A 12,201-nucleotide genomic window follows, 5' to 3' on the forward strand; every position below is an offset into this window, starting at 1 on the left:
CGGCTATTTTGTAGAGTTCAAGGGAGATGACTTCATGAACTTCTACTTCCTCTCCAATCATGATGCTATGAATCATGATGGCCCGATCCACAGTAACTTCAGATCGGTTGCTAGTGGGGATGATGGAGCGTTGGATGAACTCCAACCATTCTCTAGCCACAGGCTTGAGGTCCAGTCTTCTTAGTTGAACCGGCTTGCCTTTGGAGTCAATCTTCCATTGAGCTCCTTCCACACATATGTCCATAAGGACTTGGTTCAACCTTTGATTAAAGTTGACCCTTCTAGTGTAGGGGCGTTCATCTCCTTGCATCATGGGCAAGTTAAACGCCAACCTCACATTTTCCAGACTAAAATCTAGGTATTTCCCCCGAACCATTGTAATATAATTCTTTGGATTCGGGTTCTTACTTTGATCATGGTTCTTAGTGATCCATGCATTGGCATAGAACTCTTGAACCATTAAGATACCGACTTGTTGGATGGGGTTTGTTAGAACTTCCCAACCTCTTCTTTGGATTTCATGTCGGATCTCCGGATACTCATTTCTCTTGAGCTTGAAAGGGACCTCGGGGATCACCTTCTTCTTGGCCACAACATCATAGAAGTGGTCTTGATGGGCTTTGGAGATGAACCTTTCCATCTCCCATGACTCGGAGGTGGAAGCTTTTGTCTTCCCTTTTCCTCTTCTAGCTTTTCCTCATCTTATTTGCCATCTATGTTACTCAGCTGGAGCTTTCATAGAAGGAGACATTCACATTGAGGAAGAGAAGCCCATCACTAAAAAAAAGATGGAGCAAGCAAGAGAGCCCATCCATGGAGCTCAAGAGGCGCAGGAAGCTCATCACCATGAGATCCCGGAGATGCCTCAAATGCATTTTCCTTCACAAAACTATTGGGAGCAAATCAACACCTCCCTAGGAGAATTTAGTTCCAACATGGGACAACTAAGGGTGGAACATCAAGAGCACTCCATCATCCTTCATGAAATAAGAGAAGATCAAAAAGGAATGAGGGAGGAGCAACAAAGACAAGGAAGAGACATAGAAGAGCTCAAGAACATCATTGGTTCCTCAAGAAGAAAACGCCACCATTACTAAGGTGGATTCATTCCTTGTTCTTATTTCTTCTATTTTTCGTTTTCTATGTTATGTGTTTATCTATGTTTGTGTCTTCATTACATGATCATTAGTAGTTAGTAACTATGTCTTAAAGCTATGAATGTCCTATGAATCCATCACCTTTCTTAAATGAAAAATGTTTTAATTCAAAAGAACAAGAAGTACATGAGTTTTGAATTTATCCTTGAACTTAGCTTAATTATATTGATGTGGTGACAATGCTTCTTGTTTTCTGAATGTATGCTTGAACAGTGCATATGTCTTTTGAAGTTGTTGTTTAAGAATGTTAAATATGTTGGCTCTTGAAAGAATGATGATTAGGAGACATGTTATTTGATAATCTAAAAAATCATAAAAATGATTCTTGAAGCAAGAAAAAGCAACAAAGAACAAAGCTTGCAAAAAAAAAAGAAAAAAATAGGCGAAAAAAAAAAAGAGAGCAAAAGCAAGCAGAAAAAGCCAAAAGCTCTTAAAACCAAGAGGCAAGAGCAAAAAGCCAATAACCCTTAAACCAAAAGGCAAGGGAAAATAAAAAGGATCCCAAGGCTTTGAGCATCAGTGGATAGGAGGGCCTAAAGGAATAAAATCCTGGCCTAAGCGGCTAAACCAAGCTGTCCCTAACCATGTGCTTGTGGCGTGAAGGTGTCAAGTGAAAACTTGAGACTGAGCGGTTAAAGTCAAGGTCCAAAGCAAAAAAAGAGTGTGCTTAAGAACCCTGGACACCTCTAATTGGGGACTTTAGCAAAGCTGAGTCACAATCTGAAAAGGTTCACCCAGTTATGTGTCTGTGGCATTTATGTATTGATAAACCCTGTTTTGACGGTTTATCCTGTATTGATTTTAAGAGATTTTATCACCTTTTACCCACATTTATTCAATGAAATAGCATGGTTTTGTGATTGTCTCCTTATTTGTGCTTAGATGTGAAAACATGCTTTTAGACCCTTAATTTGATGGTTTTAATCTCCCTTTGATTCCACTAGATGCCTTGATATGTTTGTTAGTGATTTCAGATTGAAAAGGGCTAGGAATGGATCAAAGGAGTGAAGAGGAAAGCATGCAAAGTGGAGAAATCATGAAAAGTCAAAGAAGTTAAACTCGCCCATGGACGCGCGCGCGCACCTGCGAATCACCCCATGGACGCGTACGCGTGCTGTGCGCGTACGCGTCGGTGCTGGTTTATGATTTTTTAATGAAAACGTGACCAACGAATTCTCAAGGGTTGTGGGGCCCAATCCCAACCAACTTTGGCGCCAAAGATGCTATTTAAAGCCAAGGATTGAAGAGCAAGGGGGATTCCAATCATACACACTCATTAGGATTAGTTTAGAGTTAGTTTCTAGAGAGAGAAGCTCTCTCTTCTCTCTAGAATTAGGATTAGGATTAGGTTTAGTTCTTAGATCTAGGTTTTAATCTTTGCTTTTCTCCACTTCTATCTCTCAATTCTTTGTTGCTACATTCATCTTCTTCTATTCTTTTGTTATAATTTCCTTTATGTTGTTTTTATATTTTGTTGTAGATCTAGTATTGTTCCTTCTACATTCTTCCAATTCAATAAGAGGTAACTCATAATAATTGTTCTTCTTTGTAGTTGTAGATTCCTTTAATTCTTGCAATTAATAATGTTTACTTCTATTGCACTCTATGTGTTTGTTGAAATGCCTCTTCTAGATATAGTGTAGATTTTGTTCCTCTTGGCCTAGGTAGAGTAATTAGTGACACTTGAGTTATCTAATCCCTTTGTTGATTGATAATTGGAGAGATTGCTAATTGGTTTGGAGTGCACTAAAGCTAGTCTTTCCTTGGGAGTTGGCTAGGACTTGTGGCTCAAGTCAATTCATCCACTTGACTTTCCTTTAATTAGTAAGGGTTAACTAAGTGGTAGCAACGAACAATTCTCATCGCAATTGAGAAGGATAACTAGGATAGGACTTCTAATTTTCATACCTTGCCAAGAGCCTTTTATAGTTGTTAGTTTATTTTCATTGCCATTTACTTTTCATGCTTCTTATCCAAAACCCCAAAATAACTCATAACCAATAACAAGATACTTTATTGTAATTCCTAGGGAGAACGACCCGAGGTTTGAATACTTCGGTTATTAATTTTAGGGGTTTGTTTTAGTGACAAACAACTTTTTGTATGAAAGGATTAGTGATTGGTTTAGAAACTATACTTGCAACGAGAATTCATTTGTGAAATTCTATACCATCAAAAATCCGTTCATCAAAATGGCGCCGTTGTCGGGGAATTGCAATGGTGTTATGTTATTGGTTATTGTATATATGTGAATAGTGTGAATATGTTTGCTTTTGTTAGCTCTTGCTAGTTTTAGGATTTAATTTTCTTGCTTCTTATTTGATTTTGTTTTCATTTTCTTCTTGCTATCATGAATTCTCACCTTGGCTATGAGTTTGGTTATCAACATGTTGTAGGAAATGAGGACTATAATGAAGATGTGTATCAAGAATGGGATGACCAAAGGTGGGAGGAGCCATATGCTTATGATCAATCCTCATGGCAACAACCCCCACCAATGCACTATGAAGAAGAGCCATTCTATGATGCATATCAATCCAATGGTTATGGTGAATCACCTTGTGACTTTCAAGAACCACCACCATATGCCTATGAAGCATGTCCTCAACATAACTCTCAACCATACTCACAAGCCCCTTCTTACCAACCATCTTCATATGACCCTAATCCATATCCATCCTACCAACAACCATATGAGCAATATGAACCACATATAGAGCCACCACCATTCCAACATCAATATTTTCAAGAGCCACCTCCTCCACATTATTACCAAGATGAACCACCTCCAATATATGAAAAATTTCAACCACAACATAAATACCACTTTCCACCACAACCTTCCATGGAAGAATACTCATATCCATTGATCCAAGAGCCACATGATCCTAATCATATTATCCAAGAGGAACAAGAGTCAAGGGATCGTCTCAAGGAAGCATTGGATCAATTTCAAGCAACCATGGAGTGTGTTGTGCAACAAGTGGAAAGAGTGGAAAACATAGAACCACCACAACTCTACCAAGAAGAACCACCTTCCTACTATGAACCCTTCCCCCAAAATGATGAATCCTTCCGTCCACCCCAACCTCCAATGGATAACATCCTTGGTGTTCTTGTTCAAGGGCAAGAAGAGATGAAAAGGGATGTGCAAAATTTCATGGCCACCTTGGATGCGGTAACAAATCAATTAGCTTCCCAATGCTTGAACACTCAAGGAACTCCCATGGCTACATGTGGAGAATCAAATGAAGGACATAGCATGAAGGAGAGATCGGAAACTCCGGTGGGAAATGGCAGAAATTGCTTTGTATTGGAACAATTGGAGGAAGCTTTAATTATTGAAGACAAGGAAGAAGTGGTAGAAGACTTAGGAGATGCGGAGCCTCCATGGGAACAAAACCCCTCCAAGATGATTGAAATTGATGCTAGGGAGGAAAGTGCACACCTTCCAAGGCATATCCCATATGAAGACTTGGATGGGATAGAGAAAGAATTGAGTCCCCTTGGTGATGAAGATCAAGCATCAAGTCTTAGTGGTGAAGAATCCTTTAAGCATGAAGAACCTTCTCCGGTTGGATTTGAAAGCGTTGAGGAGGTAAATTTTTCTCACCCTCCCTATTATGATTTGAGTAAAGGAAAAGGTTTAGATAAAATTGTTGAACAAAGGATTGAAGAACGAGGGTTGGTTATGCTTTGTCAAGATCGTTGGAAGCATCTTTGCCTAGGTTGTCATCTACCCCTTCACTTGAGTGGGTAAAATTCATTTCTATTAGCTTTATTGTCCCACTTGAGTATGGCTTGCTTGAAATGGATGGTCAACTTAGGATGCTTTGTGGGATGAAGCATAAGCGAAAGATGTTTCGTGGTTGGCATTGCAAATCAAAAAACTTGGTGCACGGATTGTGAATCACACTTTCCACAACTCGAACAACTAACCAGCAAGTGCACTGGGTCGTCCAAGTAATACCTTACGTGAGTAAGGGTCGAAGCCCACGGAGATTGTTGGTTTGAAGCAATCTATGGTTATCTTGCAATTCTTAGTCAGGAAGTCAATTGTATTTATCAGTTGAATTGTGAATAAACAAGAGAGCATGGGTTAAAGGTTACTTGTTATGCAGTAATGGAGAATATGTTGGAGTTTTGGAGATGCTTTGTCTTCTGAATCTCTACTTTCCTTCGTCCTCTGATTCACGCACGCACGTCCTTCTACGGCAAGCTGTGTGTTGAGGCATCACCGTTGTCAATGGTTACATCCCCTCCTCTTGTGAAAATGATCCAAATACTCTGTCACAGCACGGCTAATCATCTGAGGTTTCCGATCGTGCTAGAATAGGATTCACCCTCCTTTTGCATCTGTCACTACCCCCAGCACTCGCGAGTTTGAAGCTCGTCACAGTCATTCAATCCCTGAATCCTACTCGGAATACCACAGACAAGGTTTAGACTTTTCGGATTCTCATGAATGCCGCCATCAATCTAGCTTATACCACGGAGATTCTGATTAAGGAATCTAAGAGATATTCATTCAATCTGATGTAGAACGAAGGTGATTGTCAAACACACGTTCATGGATTGAGGAAGGTGATGAGTGTCACTGATCATCACCTTCTCCATAGTTAGGCGCGAATGGATATCTTAGATAGGAACACGCATGGTTGAATGGAAAACAGAAATACTTGCATTAATTCATCGAGACACAGCAGAGCTCCTCACCCCCAACAATGGAGTTTAGAGACTCATGCCGTCAAAGAGTACAAAGTTTAGATCTAAAATGTCATGAGATGCAAAATAAGTTTCTAAAAGTTGTTTAAATACTAAACTAGTAGCCTAGGTTTACAAAAAGTGAGTAGACTATGACAGATGGTGCAGAGATCCACTTCTGGGGCCCACTTGGTGTGTGCTGGGGCTGAGACTTAAACCATTCACGTGCATAAGGCTGTTTTGGGCGTTCAACGTCAGGTTTGGATCCATTTTTGGCGTTGAACTCCAACTTTTAATCCTTTTCTGGCGCTGGACGCCAGAATTGGGCAGAGAACTGGCGTTGAACGCCAGTTTACGTCGTCTATCCTTGAGCAAAGTATGGACTATTATATATTTCTGAAAAGCCCTGGATGGCTACTTTCCAACGCAATTGGAAGCGCGCCATTTCGAGTTCTGTAGCTCCAGAAAATCCACTTTGAGTGCAGGGAGGTCAGAATCCAACAGCATCAGCAGTCCTTTTTCAGCCTGAATCAGATTTTTGCTCAGCTCCCTCAATTTCAGCCAGAAAAATACCTAAAATTACAGAAAAACACACAACTCATAGTAAAGTCCAGAAATATGAATTTTTCCTAAAATCTAATGGAAATAAACTAAAAACTAACTAGAATATACTAAAAACTATATGAAATTAACCCCAAAAAGCGTATAAAATATCCGCTCATCACAACACCAAACTTAAACTGTTGCTTGTCCTCAAGCAACTAGACAAATAAAATAGAAGACTAATAGGTTGAGAAGTAATAATATCTCAGAGTTTTGAGTGAAGCTCAGATTCTAATTAGATGAGCGGGACTAGTAGCTTTTTGCTTCCGAACAGTTTTGGCATCTCACTTTATCCATTGAAGCTCAGAGTGATTGGCATCTATAGGAACTTAGAATTCAGATAGTGTTATTAATTCTCCTATTTCAGTATGATGATTCTTGAACACAGATATTTCATGAGTCTTGGCCGTGGCCCTAAGCACTTTGTTTTCCAGTATTACCACCGGATACATAAATGCCACAGACACATAATTGGGTGAACCCTTTGGATTGTGACTCAGCTTTGCTAAAGTCCCCAACTAGAGGTGTCCAGAGTTCTTAAGCACACTGTTCTTTCTGCTTTGGACCTTGACTTTAACCGCTCAGTCTCAAGTTTTCACTTGACACCTTCACGCCACATGCACATGGTTAGGGACAGCTCGGTTTAGCTGCTTAGGTCAGGATTTTATTCCCTTAGGCCCTCCTATCCACTGATGCTCAAAGCCTTGGGATCCTTTTTACTACCCTTGCCTTTTGGTTTTAAGGGCTATTGGCTTTTTCTGCTTTTCTTCTTTTTTTTTTTTGCTGCTTTTTCTTGCTTCAAGAATCATTTTTATGATTTTTCAGATTATCAATAACATGTCTCATGTTCACCATTCTTTCAAGAGCCAACATATTTAACAGTCTGAAACAACAAATTCAAAAGACATATGCATTGTTCAAGCATTCATTCAGAAGACAGAAAGTATTGCCACCACATGTACCTAATTAGAATTTCTCTTATTAAAACTCGAAATTTTATTGCCTCTTATTCAAAAGATCTACTATTTTATTCATATTTGCTGATGATGAGAAAAATAGACTATGGCTTAATTGGAGATAAAATCAAAATAGATACTAATTACTACTATATGACTTCTAAGGTGAACTTCTCTAATGACACTATCACAGAGTTAAAGCAGAAATTGGAATTTAACAACCTTTGTTCCGGGAAATGGGTGTTCCTCTGATCCGTGGGGTGCTTGATTCTTCAAGAGATAACTTCTGGCGCTTCAATTCCCTTAAGTCACGCCCTTGCTCCTCTTGTTCTTTAAACATATAGGTCAGCATTTGACTGTGTTCCTTCTGTTCTTTTATTATTTGCTCCATAGCTTCCCGTATCTTGGTGATAGACGTCTCAAGATACTCCCAGTATTCAGATTGAGGGATTTCTGGGAGAAATTCCTGTGTTTTCTTCTTGGTGGGATCATCCTGTGCTTGTTGTTTTTCCATTGAGGCTTTGGTGATTGGTTTCTCAACTGAGATATACTCAGTTATCCCCATCCTTACCCCGGCGTCCTTGTAGAGCAGAGAAATCACGCTTGGATAAGCCAACCTAGCCTCTTTAGAATTTTTGTTAGCAATTTTGTAGAATTCAGCTGAGATCAGCTGATGAACTTCCACTTCTTTTCCCATCATGATGCAATGGATCATCACTGCTCTTTTAACTGTGACTTCAGAACGGTTGCTAGTAGGCAACAGAGAATGCCCAATGAAGTCCAGCCATCCTCTGGTGACTGGTTTAAGATCCTCTCTCTTGAGTTGATTTGGGACACCCTTTGTGTTGGTGGTCCACCTGGCTCCAAGGATACATATGTCCTCTAGAATCTTATCCAGGCCCTTGTCTGTTCTCATCATTCTCCTGTTGAAGGAGTCTGGATCATCTTTCAGCTGAGGTAGCTTTAAGATCTCTCTGACCTTGTCAGGGATGGTATGAACAATCTTTCCTCTGACCATGATCCGATATTCATAGAAAGCAGTTCCAGATAGTTTTTGCTTGTCAGTCTGCCACATATTAGCATAGAACTTCTGGACCATATTCCTTCCCACTTTCGTTTCAGGATTAGCTAGGACTTCCCAGTTCCTGATTCGAATTTGCTCCTGGATCTCTGGATATTCATCTTCTTTCAGATCGAATCTAACTTCCGAGATCACTGATCTCAGACCCATTATTTTGTTATAATGGTCTGAATGTTCTTTAGATAAGAACTTCCCTTGATTCCAAAGTGGTTTTGGAACGCTCTCTTTCTTGCCTCTTGGAGTGGGTTGTTTTCCTTTAGGAGCCATGATCTTAGTGATCGCGGATAAACACACCAAACTTAGAGGTTTGCTTGTCCTCAAGCAAAAGAAAAGAAAGGAGAGGGATAGAAGGAGAGCTAGGTGCAATTGTTGATGGAGGAGGATGGAGGCCGAACCCATATATAAAGGGAGGGGTGTGGGTTCGAAAATTTTGAAAAGATATGATAAAAAGATTGATTTCGAAAAGATAAGATAGAAGATATGATAAGAGAGGATATAGTTTAAAATTGAAAAGATGTGAAAATTTTTTGAAAAAGATAAATCTAGATTTTGAAAAAGATAATGTGGAGATTTGAAAAAGATATTAGTTGAAAAAAAATTAGATTTGTTTTGAAAATAGGATTTGAAAAGAGTTGGATTGAATTTGCAAAGAGGCTTGGTGCTTATGGATTAAGATACATTTGATATTTTTAAAGAGGGATTTTCGAAATTAAGGTTCTTAACATGTTTATGCAAGAAATCATGAATTAAAAACATGAAATTTTAAAATTAGAATGAAAAAATATGAAGAAGAATGATTTTTACCTCCTCCCCATTATCCTGGCGTTTGAACGCCCAAACACTGCCTGTTTTGGGCGTTCAACGCCCAAATGCTGCTCTCCTGGGCATTCAACACCCAGTTGTTGCCCTTTTCTGGCGTTGAACGCCAGATTGCTATCCTTACTGGCGTTCAGCGCCCACTGGCTGCCCCTTTTGGGTGCTGAACGCCCAAAATGGGCTCTTACTGGCATTTTCTTGCCAGTGAGCTCTTTTTCTCTGTTTTGTATGCAGATTCCTTCTGTAACCCTGTGAACTTATGCAATTGATTCTTTACCTTGTTATCAATGAACTCTATATAAACAAATAAAAATAGAAATAGAAATGGGGCAAAATGCTTAGAGGATTGATGCTCCATGGCTGGGTTGTCTCCCAGCAAGCGCTTCTTTATTGTCTTTAGCTGGACCTTGCTGAGCTTTTAGTCTAGCTTCAGCCTTGAGCACTCTTGCTCAATGTTGCCTTCAAGATAATGCTTGATTCTCTGTCCATTGACAATGAACCTCTTATCAGAATCAATATCTTGAAGCTCCACATAACCATATGGTGATACACTTGTAATCACGTATGGTCCCCTCCACCGAGATTTCAATTTCCCGGGGAATAGCCTGAGTCTAGAGTTGAACAGCAGAACCTTCTGTCCAGGCACAAAGATTCTAGATGACAGCTTTCTGTCATGCCACTTTTTTTATTTCTCTTTGTAAAGCTTGGCATTTTCGAAAGCTGTGAATCTGAATTCCTCTAGCTCATTTAGCTGGAGCAATCTTTTTTCTCCTGCTAATTTGGCATCAAAGTTTAGGAATCTGGTTGCCCAGTAGGCTTTATGTTCCAGTTCCACGGGCAGGTGACATGCCTTACCATACACAAGTTGGTATGGAGAGGTCCCTATAGGGGTCTTGAATGCTGTTCTGTAAGCCCACATAGCATCATCCAAGCTCCGTGCCCAATCCTTTTTACGGGTACTTACTGTCTGTTCTAGGATTCTCTTTAATTCTCTGTTAGAGACTTCAGCTTGCCCATTAGTTTGTGGATGATATGGAGTAGCCACCTTATGGCGAATTCCATACCGAACCATGGCAGAGTAAAGATGTTTATTACAGAAGTGAGTGCCCCCATCACTGATGAGTACTCTAGGGACACCAAACCTGCTAAAGATATGTTTCTGGAGGAACTTCAGCACTGTTTTAGTATCATTGGTGGGTGTGGCAATGGCCTCAACCCATTTTGATACATAGTCAACTGCCACCAGAATATAAGTGTTTGAGTATGATGGTGGGAAAGGTCCCATGAAGTCAATTCCCATACGTCAAACAACTCAATTTCCAAGATTCCTTGTTGAGGCATGGTGTAACCATGAGGCAGATTACCAGCTCTTTGCAACTGTCACAGTTACGTACAAACTCTCGAGAATCTTTATAGAGTGTGGGGCAATAGAAGCCACATTGGAGGACCTTGGTGGCTGTTTGCTCACCTCCGAAATGGCCTTCATATTGAGATCCATGGCAATGCCACAGGATCCTCTGTGCTTCTTCTCTAGGCACACACCTACGGATTATTCCGTCTGCACATCTCTTAAAGAGATAAGGTTCATCCCACAAGTAGTACTTTGCATCAGTAATTAATTTCTTCTTTTGTATCCTGTTGTACTCCTTGGGTATGAACCTTGCAACTTTATAGTTTGCAATATCGGCAAACCATGGTGTTTCCTGAATGGCAAATAAATGCTCATCCGGAAAGGTCTCAGAGATCTCAAGAGAGGGAAGGGGCGTCCCTCCTACTGGCTCTATCCGGGATAGATGATCAGCCACTTGGTTCTCTGTCCCTTTTCTGTCTCTTATTTTTATATCAAACTCTTGCAGAAGCAACACCCATCTGATAAGCCTGGGTTTTGAATCCTGCTTTGTGAGTAGATATTTAAGAGCAGCATGATCAGTATACACTATCACTTTTCATCCTACTAAGTATGATCTGAACTTGTCAATGGCGTAAACCACTGCAAGTAATTCTTTTTCTGTGGTTGTGTAATTTTTCTGGGCATCATTTAGAACACGACTAGCGTAATAAATGACGTGCAGAAGCTTGTCATGCCTCTGTCCCAACACTGCACCAATGGCGTGATCACTGGCATCACACATTAGCTCAAATGGTAATGTCCAGTCTGGTGCAGAAATAACTGGTGCTGTGACCAGCTTAGCTTTCAGCATATCAAACGCCTCCACGCACTCTGTGTCAAACACAAATGGCGTGTCAGCAGCTAGCAGATTGCTTAGAGGTTTTGCGATTTTTGAAAAATCCTTTATAAACCTCCTATAGAATCTTGCATGCCCCAGAAAGCTTCTGATTGCCTTAACATTGGCAGGTGGTGGTAATTTTTCAATTACCTCTATTTTTGCTTGATCCACCTCTATTCCCTTGTTTGAGATTTTATGCCCAAGAACAATCCCTTTAGTCACCATGAAGTGACATTTTTCCCAGTTTAAAACTAGGTTGGTCTCTTGGCATCGTTTCAGGTGATCAAGACAGGAGCTGAATGAGTCTCCATATACTGAGAAGTCATCCATGAAGACTTCCAGAAATTTTCCACCATATTAGAGAAAATAGAGAGCATGCATCTCTGGAAGGTTGCAGGCGCATTACACAGCCCGAATGGCATCCTTCTATAAGCAAACACTCCAGATGGACATGTGAATGCTGTTTTCTCTTGATCCTGAGGATCTACTGCAATCTGGTTATAGCCTGAGTAGCCGTCCAAAAAGCAGTAATAGTCATGACCTGCTAGTCTTTCTAGCATCTGGTCTATGAATGGTAAAGGAAAATGATCCTTTCTAGTGGCTGTATTGAGCCTTCTGTAGTCAATATACATGCGCCACCCTGTAACTGTTCTTGT

This window comes from Arachis ipaensis, chromosome B2 (genome assembly GCF_059453495.1).
Source record: "Arachis ipaensis isolate K30076 ecotype BB chromosome B2, ASM5945349v1, whole genome shotgun sequence".
In the NCBI taxonomy this organism is placed as follows: domain Eukaryota; kingdom Viridiplantae; phylum Streptophyta; class Magnoliopsida; order Fabales; family Fabaceae; genus Arachis; species Arachis ipaensis.